Genomic DNA, 11917 nt, shown 5'->3' with positions numbered 1-11917 from the left:
TGGAACCAAGGGCCGGTGCTCGTTGGTGGGTAGGGGGTGGAACCAAGGGCCGGTGCTCGTTGGTGGGTAGGGGGTGGAACCAAGGGCTGGTGCTCGTTGGTGGGTAGGGGGTGGAACCAAGGGCCGGTGCTCGTTGGTGGGTAGGGGGTGGAACCAAGGGCCGGTGCTCGTTGGTGGGTAGGGGGTGGAACCAAGGGCCGGTGCTCGTTGGTGGGTAGGGGGTGAAACCAAGGGCCGGTGCTCGTTGGTGGGTAGGGGGTGAAACCAAGGGCCGGTGCTCGTTGGTGGGTAGGGGGTGAAACCAAGGGCCGGTGCTCGTTGGTGGGTAGGGGGTGGAACCAAGGGCCGGTGCTCGTTGGTGGGTAGGGGGTGGAAACAAGGCCTGGTGCTCGTTGGTGGGTAGGGGGTGGAAACAAGCCCGGTGCTCGTTGGTGGGTAAGGGGTGGAACCAAGGGCCGGTGCTCGTTGGTGGGTAGGGGGTGGAACCAAGGGCCGGTGCTCGTTGGTGGGTAGGGGGTGGAACCAAGGGCCGGTGCTCGTTGGTGGGTAGGGGGTGGAACCAAGGGCCGGTGTTCGTTGGTGGGTAGGGGGTGGAACCAAGGGCCGATGCTCGTTGGTGGGTAGGGGGTGGAACCAAGGGCCGGTGCTCGTTGGTGGGTAGGGGGTGGAACCAAGGGCCGGTGCTCGTTGGTGGGTAGGGGGTGGAACCAAGGGCCGATGCTCGTTGGTGGGTAGGGGGTGGAACCAAGGGCCGATGCTCGTTGGTGGGTAGGGGGTGGAACCAAGGGCCGGTGCTCGTTGGTGGGTAGGGGGTGGAACCAAGGGCCGATGCTCGTTGGTGGGTAGGGGGTGGAACCAAGGGCCGGTGCTCGTTGGTGGGTAGGGGGTGGAACCAAGGGCCGGTGCTCGTTGGTGGGTAGGGGGTGAAACCAAGGGCCGGTGCTCATTGGTGGGTAGGGGGTGGAACCAAGGGCCGGTGCTCGTTGGTGGGTAGGGGGTGGAACCAGGGGCCGGTGCTCGTTGGTGGGTAGGGGGTGGAACCAAGGGCCGGTGCTCGTTGGTGGGTAGCGGGTGGAACCAAGGGCCGGTGCTCGTTGGTGGGTAGGGGGTGGAACCAAGGGCCGGTGCTCGTTGGTGGGTAGGGGGTGAAACCAAGGGCCGGTGCTCATTGGTGGGTAGGGGGTGGAACCAAGGGCCGGTGCTCGTTGGTGGGTAGGGGGTGGAACCAGGGGCCGGTGCTCGTTGGTGGGTAGGGGGTGGAACCAAGGGCCGGTGCTCGTTGGTGGGTAGCGGGTGGAACCAAGGGCCGGTGCTCGTTGGTGGGTAGCGGGTGGAACCAAGGGCCGGTGCTCGTTGGTGGGTAGGGGGTGGAACCAAGGGCCGGTGCTCGGTGGTGGGTAGGGGGCGGAGACAAGAGGTGACTTAAAAGGGGGAGTTCCTGTACCTATCCTTTGAGAGAAAACAAAATAATAATAAAAGTTATAAATATATAGATATATCTTAAAGTGGGCCTTCACCCTAAAACTAATCTTTTGCCCAGTCTCCCACTACCTCGGCGAGAATGACATCTGAGACCATCCAGAAGGCAGGGATCTGATGTCACACCCTGCACAGCATAGAGCAAGGAACTGAGTGTAGTCTGAGACCTGAGAGGAAAGAATGAACCTACCCCCCTCTACACAGTCTCATAGGGAAACAGGCACAACTGAGGTGGCACATGAAGTGACTCATGCAGATAGCAGAGGGAAGAGAACAGATGGGAACCACACTCAAGGTTTTGGATTGAGGCAAGTACACACCATTGAGGGATACGCTTCGTTCATTTTTCATTTCAGAGGTTTACAACCACTTTAAATACATTCATATAGAGGTCTATATATCAGACCTAACTGAGGGACAAATGAGGAATGAGGAACAAAGGGATTTGGTTCCAAGAGGGACAGCACCTCCAAATTAAGGGACAGATGGGAGACGAGTTCTCTACCAATTCATCTGATCAATAGGTGTGCTTATTACTAGAAAAAAAACAATACCAGTGAATTTTTGCAACTCATGCCTCAGTGATGTGATGGGCAGTGAACTAAACCTTGACTTTGGACAAACCCTGGCATGTAGGTGTCCGGTAGGAGTTAAATGGTTTAGGTATCCGTGAATATCAGTCTATTGCCAGACTGTGCTACCTGCACCCTACCTCTTCTATACTCATATGTATTGCTACAGGAAAGGGTCATTCGGCCATGTATGTCCAGTATTGGACAACGGTGCATGATGGTAAACACACCAAAGCAGTCGTTAAGCAGGTTTAACTTTTAGGCAGGTGATGACCATGCTGGTAAGGCTTGCATGCTTGTATAGGCCAAGCCACTGCTCGGTGACACTAGTCGGATACTGGGCGCCACGCCCTGCTCCTCCATAGCAGTGACTTCCTTCTGAAGGCCATTTGGTTCCATATCATGTTCTGTAGGGTAAGGTAGCACAAGCTGGGGTCACAGACCAAAGCCAATAGCCAAACACTGTGCCAAAGCAAAACTAGAGTCACAAGTGGTGGACTGGTGGGGCCATCAACTTACCATGTTTGTCACCTGGATACAATATAAATAACGAGTTAAAAGAATTGTGACAAAAAAAACACTAAACATCACACACATCTAGTTACCAAGGACATAGAAAGCAGATGGCTGGCAGGAAGATGGTAGAAACGACTTAGGAGTCTTGTTTACAAAACCACGAAGGAAGAACTGTTTTCAGTCACCCCAGAGGAACCAATCAGATTTAGGCTTCCTTTTTTTTTGTTCTCAAAATTGGGTTAAGAGTATGCTGTCGAGACTTTTATAGATATCGTCAATGGTGATTCTAGGCAATTATCTCACTGCAGGTCACCAAGTCATTTGCAGAGGCTGCTGAGTATGAAACCGAATTCTGTGTTACTTTATCAAATATTTAGAAGCTTCTAAGAACCTCGGATGAGAAATGACATTGATTTTACGAGGGGAGGACTCGTGACCGAGCTTACAGCTTCTTGGCATACAATATTACATAAAGCTCCACTATTATATTTATGACCTACATTTGTACAATTATTTGCACAGATCTGTAGCTAATTTGAAATTCTAGGTTTGAACACCCCCCCCCCTTCCCCCCCGGGGTCTACTTCGAATATTTAAAGAAAATGTATAAGTATGTAGCTAAAAATGTCACACGGCTTGCCGAAAAACATACTCGGTGGTGGGCTTTAGTTTTTGAGCAGAGACCCCATCACCAACTTTAAAAAATGCAGAACAGTCAAGTATTTTAACCACTTCATGTCCGGACACTTTCCCCCCCCTTCCAGTCCGGACACTTTCCCCCCCCCTTCCAGTCCGGACATTTTCCCCCTCCTTCCAGTCCGGACACTTTCACCCCCCCCTTCCAGTCCGGACACTTTCCCACCCTTCCAGTCCGGACACTTTCCCCCCCCCCTTCCAGTCCGGACACTTCCCCCCCCCCTTCCAGTCCGGACACTTTCCCCCCCCCTTCCAGTCCGGACACTTCCCCCCCCCCTTCCAGTCCGGACACTTTCACCCCCCCCCTTCCAGTCCAGACACTTTCACCCCCCCTTCCAGTCCAGACACTTTCACCCCCTTCCAGTCCGGACACTTTCCCACCCTTCCAGTCTGGACACTTTCCCCCCCCCCTTCCAGTCCGGACACTTTCCCCCCCCCCTTCCAGTCCGGACACTTTCCCCCCCCCCTTCCAGTCTGGACACTTTCCCCCCCCCCTTCCAGTCTGGACACTTTCCCCCCCCCCCTTCCAGTCCGGACACTTTCCCCCCCCTTCCAGTCCGGACACTTTCACCCCCTTCCAGTCCGGACACTTTCACCCCCTTCCAGTCCGGACACTTTCACCCCCTTCCAGTCCGGACACTTTCACCCCCTTCCAGTCCGGACACTTTCACCCCCTTCCAGTCCGGACACTTTCACCCCCTTCCAGTCCGGACACTTTCACCCCCTTCCAGTCCAGGCCAATTTTCAGCTTTCAGCACTGTCACACTTTGAATGAGAATTGCGCGGTCATGCAACACTGTACCCATATGAATGTTTTAGCATTTTTTTTTTAGACAGATAAAGCTTTAAGTGTTTTTCTTATAAAATTTTGCAAATAAATAATATTTCATCATAAATCTTGGCCAAAATTTACTCCGTTATCTTTTTAGTAAAAAAAAAAACACCCAAATTAGTTTATAACCAAAAATAATTTTTAAACTTTTTTTTACATTTTTTTTTTTAATATTATTTGTTTTTTTTACATACTGTCACCATGGTGATACTGCACTACTTGGGGGTGATGAAGATTTTTTTTTTTTTTTTTACACTGATTACTTTTACACCCATAAAGGCTGTAAAAGCAATCATTTCTCCTTCTCTCTGGCTGCATTCATGCAGCCATTGAGAACTACTGTGAGAGCTGTGATTGGTCACAGCTTGTCACATGGTACAAGGCTGTTGTGAATAGCCCTGTACCATGTGACCTCTATGATCATTCACAGATTTCACACATAGTAAGCAATGATGTCAGAAGTGACATCTTGCTTACTACTCTGCATGTGATCACTGATTGGCCAATTAGTGATCACATGATCGGGACCTCGCAGAGAGGTCCCGTACGACGATTGGTGTTCCACTGTGTCCGGAGGACACAGCGGGCACCGGATCACGGTGCTCCGCACTCCCAGGGAGCGCGCACAAGCAGGGGGCAGGGAGGCCGTTTATAAATGGCCACCCAACCCTGCACTGCCACCGTCCGGCCGTTTATATACAATGGCCGGATGGGAGGTGGTTAAAAGCTCACTTGCAGCATTTTTCTTTTCCACAAAAAAAAATTTTTTGTTTACTTGTAATGTGCCTTTGACATTTCTTAAAAATTTTCTCAGCCCTCCCCTTTCTTTTATGTCATAGCACTCTTCTGGGAGTGTCCAACTGCCCTTTGTGCTAGCCTAGCTTCCACGTCTCTCCCTACCTGTTTATGTAGCAGGCAAGGGGAAGGTGAAGGGGAATACTATAGTATACCTCACTTAAGTGACACCTCTGAAGTTGGCCTGACACCTGAAGAATGTTGTTAGAATGTGAGAGCATAAAAATCGCTCGTCCAACCATTCCACAGTGCCTTCGTTGACTCAAATAAGTTCAAATTACTTTTCTTTTTTTTTTTGCAATACCACGTCAATGTCTTGATTTTCGTAGAATTAACTTTTCACTTCAGGATTAACTTTGACAAGTGAAATGTGCCCAGGGCTGCCTGTGGTTTTTGTTGAACTTTTTTTTGAAAGTGCACAAAAATTCCTGCATGCTGCCTCTTTGGTGTGCATTCAGGAAGCAACCAAAATCACAGCACCCAATAGAACTCTATGGGAAACTAACCCACACCAAAGCTGAGGAAACACTGCGCTGCTCCCGTGGTGCGGCCAAATCACACTACATCGGTGTGAAGGCGGCCTAAGACTAGTTATGGTTTTTTGTGGCCAGGAGCAAATTCAACTATTAGGAATTTGTTTGTTCCCATTAGTTACATAGTTAGTCTGGCTGAAAAAAGACAAAAGTCCATCCAGTTCAACCATTAAAAAAAAAAAATTCTACACCCACAGTTGATCCAGAGGAAGGCAAAAAAAAACAGCAAAGCACGATCCAATTTGCTCCTGCTGGGAAAAACATTCCTTCCTGATCCCCCGAGAGGCAATCGGATATTCCCTGGATCAACTTTACCTATAAATGTTATATCCAGTTATATTCTGTGTATCCAAGAAAGAATCCAGGACTTTCCTACAGCAATCCACTGAGCTGGCCACAACCAACTCTGGAGGGAGTCTATTCCACTGATGTATTTATACATGGAGATCATATCCCCCCTTATGTATTATACATGGAGATCATATCCCCCTTATGTATTATACATGGAGATCATATCCCCCCTTATGTATTATACATGGAGATCATATCCCCCCCTTATGTATTATACATGGTGATCATATCCCCCCTTATGTATTATACATGGAGATCATATCCCCCTTATGTATTATACATGGAGATCATATCCCCCCTTATGTATTATACATGGAGATCATACCCCCCCCCCCCTTATGTATTATACATGGAGATCATATCCCCCCCCCTTATGTATTATACATGGAGATCATATCCTCCCCTTATGTATTATACATGGAGATCATATCCCCCCCTTATGTATTATACATGGAGATCATATCCCCCCTTATGTATTATACATGGAGATCATATCCCCCCTTATGTATTATACATGGAGATCATATCCCCCCCCCTTATGTATTATACATGGAGATCATATCCCCCCCTTATGTATTATACATGGAGATCATATCCCCCCTTATGTATTATACATGGAGATCATATCCCCCCTTATGTATTATACATGGAGATCATATCCCCCCTTATGTATTATACATGGAGATCATACCCCCCCCTTATGTATTATACATGGAGATCATATCCCCCCCCTTATGTATTATACATGGAGATCATATCCTCCCCTTATGTATTATACATGGAGATCATATCCCCCCTTATGTATTATACATGAAGATCATATCCCCCCTTATGTATTATACATGGAGATCATACCCCCCCCTTATGTATTATACATGGAGATCATATCCCCCCCTTATGTATTATACATGGAGATCATATCCCCCCTTATGTATTATACATGGAGATCATATCCCCCCTTATGTATTATACATGGAGATCATATCCCCCCTTATGTGTTATACATGGAGATCATATCCCCCCTTATGTGTTATACATGGAGATCATATCCCCCCTTATGTATTATACATGGTGATCATATCCCCCCTTATGTATTATACATGGAGATCACATCCCTCTTATGTATTATACATGGTGATCATATCCCCCCTTATGTATTATACATGGAGATCATATCCCCCTTATGTATTATACATGGTGATCATATCCCCCTTATGTATTATACATGGAGATCATATCCCCCTTATGTAATATACATGGAGATCATATCCCCCCTTATGTATTATACATGGAGATCATATCCCCCCCTTATGTATTATACATGGAGATCATATCCCCCCTTATGTATTATACATGGAGATCATATCCCCCCTTATGTATTATACATGGAGATCATATCCCCCCTTATGTATTATACATGGAGATCATATCCCCCCTTATGTATTATACATGGAGATCATACCCCCCCCCTTATGTATTATACATGGAGATCATATCCCCCCCTTATGTATTATACATGGAGATCATATCCCCCTTATGTATTATACATGGAGATCATATCCCCCTTATGTATTATACATGGAGATCATATTCCCCTTATGTATTATACATGGAGATCATATCCCCCCTTATGTATTATACATGGAGATCATATCCCCCCTTATGTATTATACATGGAGATCATATCCCCCCTTATGTGTTATACATGGAGATCATATCCCCCCTTATGTATTATACATGGTGATCATATCCCCCCTTATGTATTATACATGGAGATCACATCCCTCTTATGTATTATACATGGTGATCATATCCCCCCTTATGTATTATACATGGAGATCATATCCCCCCTTATGTATTATACATGGAGATCATATCCCCCCCTTATGTATTATACATGGAGATCATATCCCCCCTTATGTATTATACATGGAGATCATATCCCCCCTTATGTATTATACATGGAGATCATATCCCCCCCTTATGTATTATACATGGAGATCATATCCCCCCTTATGTATTATACATGGAGATCATATCCCCCCTTATGTATTATACATGGAGATCATATCCCCCCCTTATGTATTATACATGGAGATCATATCCCCCTTATGTATTATACATGGTGATCATATCCCCCTTTAATCTTCTCTTCTCAGTAGAGAATAAGTTCAGTTCCTCTAATCTCTCCTCATAACTGATCTCCTCCATGCCTCGTATCAGTTTGGTTGCCCTTATCTGCACTTTCTCCAGTTCCCCAATGTTCTTTTTGTGAATTGGAGCCCAAAACTGAGGTCTTACTAATGATTTGTATCGGGGGGGGGGATGATATCTCTCTCTCTGGAGTCTATACCTCTTTTAATACAAGAGATTTGACAACAACCTTTCATTCTTGTCCCTTTATATTTTGCTTGCCCTGGACAAAAGCAATGGTAGAATTGTACCCTTTAGGTCTTTTATAACTGAACGAAGGTTCTGAAAACGACATATTTCAAGTACAATTCTACAGGCATAAGGCCAACCTGAGTCTGTTGGGGCTGCGGAGATCACATCCAAGATGGCGGCACCCAGCAGCAGTTTCAGGGTTTTTGGATGTCTAGGGTGTCAAGGAAGGCTTTTACAGGTAAAAAACATTCATAAAATACATTGGGGAGGATTTGCAAAAACTGGAGAGTGCAAAATCTGGTGCAGCTCGGCATAGAAACCAATCAGCTTTCAGTTTTTATTGCCAAAGCTTAACTGAACAAGCTGAAGTTAGAAGCTGATTGGCCGCTGTGACGGGAGTGACTTTTGGGGGTGGGGGAACCCCTGTATCAGCTCCCCAGATTCTTATGTGTAACCCAGCCTGTGCCTGTTAGGGGTACAGGGTGGTCTGTCCTGATATTATGTAGACATGTATAGGTGGGGTGGGGGGTTGTCCATTGTTCACTGCCAGGTGCTGCATCCCATTGTTCTACTGTGTCTTGCTTGCCAGCAAACTATTATGGGATGCATGTGTTCCTGCCATGTGGTGTATCCCTTTGTTCTATTGTGTGTCTTGGTTTGGTGGGGGGTGTTTCCTGCAGCCCTTCCCCTTGATGGGGCAGCCTGCTGATGCGTTTCCTGTTCCTGGTTGTATTTCCCTGCCCTGTGTATATATCTTGTGTTTGTGTTAAAATAAAGCAGTCCACTTCCTGTCTTAAGAAGAGTCTGGTGCTGTCTATTTCCTGTATGGTCAGTGGTGGTGTCCGTGGATTTGTGTTCGGACAGGGAAGCGGGAGTCTAACAGAAATACCTTAGCGCAGTCGAGGTGCGGTTCCGTTACAGCCGCCATCCAGAGCTCCACTAGACTTTGCACTCTCCAGTGATGGTAAATCAACCCCAGTGTGTGGAACCACGACATCACCAACACAAGGGCGGGTAGAGTGGTGGAGGGGTTCTGAATGTTCCAGATTTAGTAAATCCTCACCAATAGATTCACAAATAACCGTAGTGGAGGCGTTTTGTTGAAATTAATCGCGTCGTTAGTGGTGTACAATTGCTACGTGGTGCACCACCTTTAAAGCTGAATGGTCTTGGTAAATTTTTAGGTGTAAAAGTTCGTAAAAAATTATTTCCTTTCCCGGTTTTATTTCAGAAATAAAGATACAGTGTAAATCCTCATTGAACCCAAAGATATTAACCAACTCGTTCAGATTCCTCTATGAATTCTGCTGTAGAGCGATCGCTCAACATTTGTTCCAACAAACTGGTGGATTTTTTTCAGGACGGGTTTTTCTTGGAACGAGGTCAATGCAGAGCTTATGACTCAAGCACACCTGCCGGAAGTCTGCTTCCCTCAGTGATGGCTCTTCTATCTCGTACAGCAGAGGAGACTGAACATCTCTAGAGAGATTACAGAGCTTTCAATGTATACAGAAGTTTTTTTTTTAAACTGCAATTCAGCTGCCGGGAAATTTCACCTAAAATAGCACAGAAGTCTACAAAATGTAAATAAGAATTTTTGCTGATCTAGTCATATGGAATCCGAAGAGATTTTCTACTTTACTTTACAGATGGCATAGGCTGTAATGTCCAGATTTTATTGTCATCACAATCTGCTAGTTACAGATGACCTGCAATCCACTCAGACTAGTGGTTAGAAAATCTCACTCTGTCAGAAAGAAGAGATTTGGATGCAGCATCCAGTTTTTATTAAAAATATAAAAAACATAGGAGGGCGGTGCTTAAAATAAATGTAGCAAATGGAATAGAAGTCCAATTAATATATAATAAGGATGAAATAAGCCCCTCTTCGTTGGGACATCAATAATGTCATAAATACTTCAAACTGGTCAAGGAGATAAAAGGAATCCACCGTCACCAACACCCAAAAAATTCTGCCTCTTACCACACCAAAACACCCCCAAACACAAATGGGTCAAAATGCGCAATGCGAATTCCAAAAGAAAGGTGTGAACCTGGACATTTATTGGCTCCGAAGAAACGAAACCAGACCCCAGTTGTGAAAGGATAAACACCCGTAAAGCTGATTCCAAGGACAAGCCGTGCTCAGGACACTGATAGAACGTCAAACTTGAACTTCAGAAATTGGACTGGAAAATGAACCTGTAAAGAATGAATTATCCTCATAGAGCACAATTCCATTCAAAAAGCAGAAAAATCTTCATAGTGTAGTATTTCCAGAAAGATTTATTGCCTCAAAGCGTAGTATAAAGCGTTCTGGCTCCTCCCTACGTGTTTCGGCCTCTGACGATGTCACCGATGACGAAACGTGTAGGGGGGAGCTAGAACGCATGACGTAAGCACGTACCGGAACGTGGCGGCCATCTTTATGGTTTGAAACATACCATCCGTATCTATGGTGACATGCTTTTTTTTTTATATTTCAATGTACGTTTTATACTACGCTTTGAGGCAATAAATCTTTCTGGAAATACTACACTAGGAAGATTTTTATGCTTTTTGAATTGAATTGTCTTCTATGAGGATAATTCGTTCTTTACAGGTTAATTTTCCAGTCCAATTTCTGAAGTTCAAGTTTGGAGTTATATCGGTGTCCTGAGCACGGCTTGTCTTTGGAATCAACTTTACGGGTGTTTATCCTTTCACAACTGGGGTTCAGTTTTGTTCCTTCGGAATGGCTCCGAAGGAACAAAACTGATATAACTCCAAACTTGAACTTCAGAAATTGGACTGGAAAATTAACCTGTAAAGAATGAATTATCCTCAGAGAAAAATTCCATTCAAAAAGCAGAAAAATCTTCAAAGTGTAGTATTTCCAGAAAGATTTATTGCCTCAAAGCGTAGTATAAAACGTACATTGAAATATAAAAAAAACAGCATGTCACCATAGATACAAATGGTATGTTTCAAACCATTAAGATAGCCACCATGTTCCAGTATGCGCTGACGTCACGCGTTCTGGCTCCCTCCTACGCGTTTCGTCATCGGTGACACGTCAGGGGCTAAAACGCGTAGGGAGGAGGCAGAACGCACACATTTTATACTACCCTTTGAGGCAATAAATCTTTCTGTAAATACTACACTATGAAGATTTTTCTGCTTTTTGAGTGGCGTTGTCTTCTATGAGGATAATTCATTCTTTACAGGTTCATTTTCCAGTCCAACTTCTGAGAGTTATATCCGTGTCCTGAGCACGGCTTGTCTTTGGAATCAGCTTTACGGGTGTTTATCCTTTCACAACTGGGGTCCAGTTTTGTTCCTTCGGAGCAGATTGAAGTATTTATGACGTTATTGATGTCCCAACAAGAGGGGCTTATTTTATCCTTATTATATATTAATTGGACTTCTATTCCATTTGCTACAGTTATTTTAAGCACCGCCCTCCTGTGTTTTTTATGTTTTGTGTATTGTTGCCTGCAATGCTGAGGTGGCTGCTTATGCTTTTTAATTGATTTATTATATATCATAGCGCAGAATTGTTTAAATATTTTTTGTATCCAGTGTTATTCTTATTCTGTGGTTGTAATGCAGGCCATAGACGGGTCGAAAATCGGCAGATTTTTCGGCTGAAAAAAAAAAGGAGGAGAAGAAGGAGGAGAAAAAGGAGGAGGAGGAGAAGAAGGAGGCGAAAAAGGAGGAGGAGGAGAAGAAGGAGGAGAAAAAGGAGGAGGAGGAGGAGAAAAAGGAGGAGAAGAAGG

Source organism: Staurois parvus, unplaced genomic scaffold (genome assembly GCF_062004578.1).
Source record: "Staurois parvus isolate SC_StPar_1 unplaced genomic scaffold, SC_StPar_1.0 ptg001718l, whole genome shotgun sequence".
In the NCBI taxonomy this organism is placed as follows: domain Eukaryota; kingdom Metazoa; phylum Chordata; class Amphibia; order Anura; family Ranidae; genus Staurois; species Staurois parvus.
The sequence above is the reverse complement of the archived record's forward strand: the minus strand, read 5'-3'. Positions refer to the sequence as shown.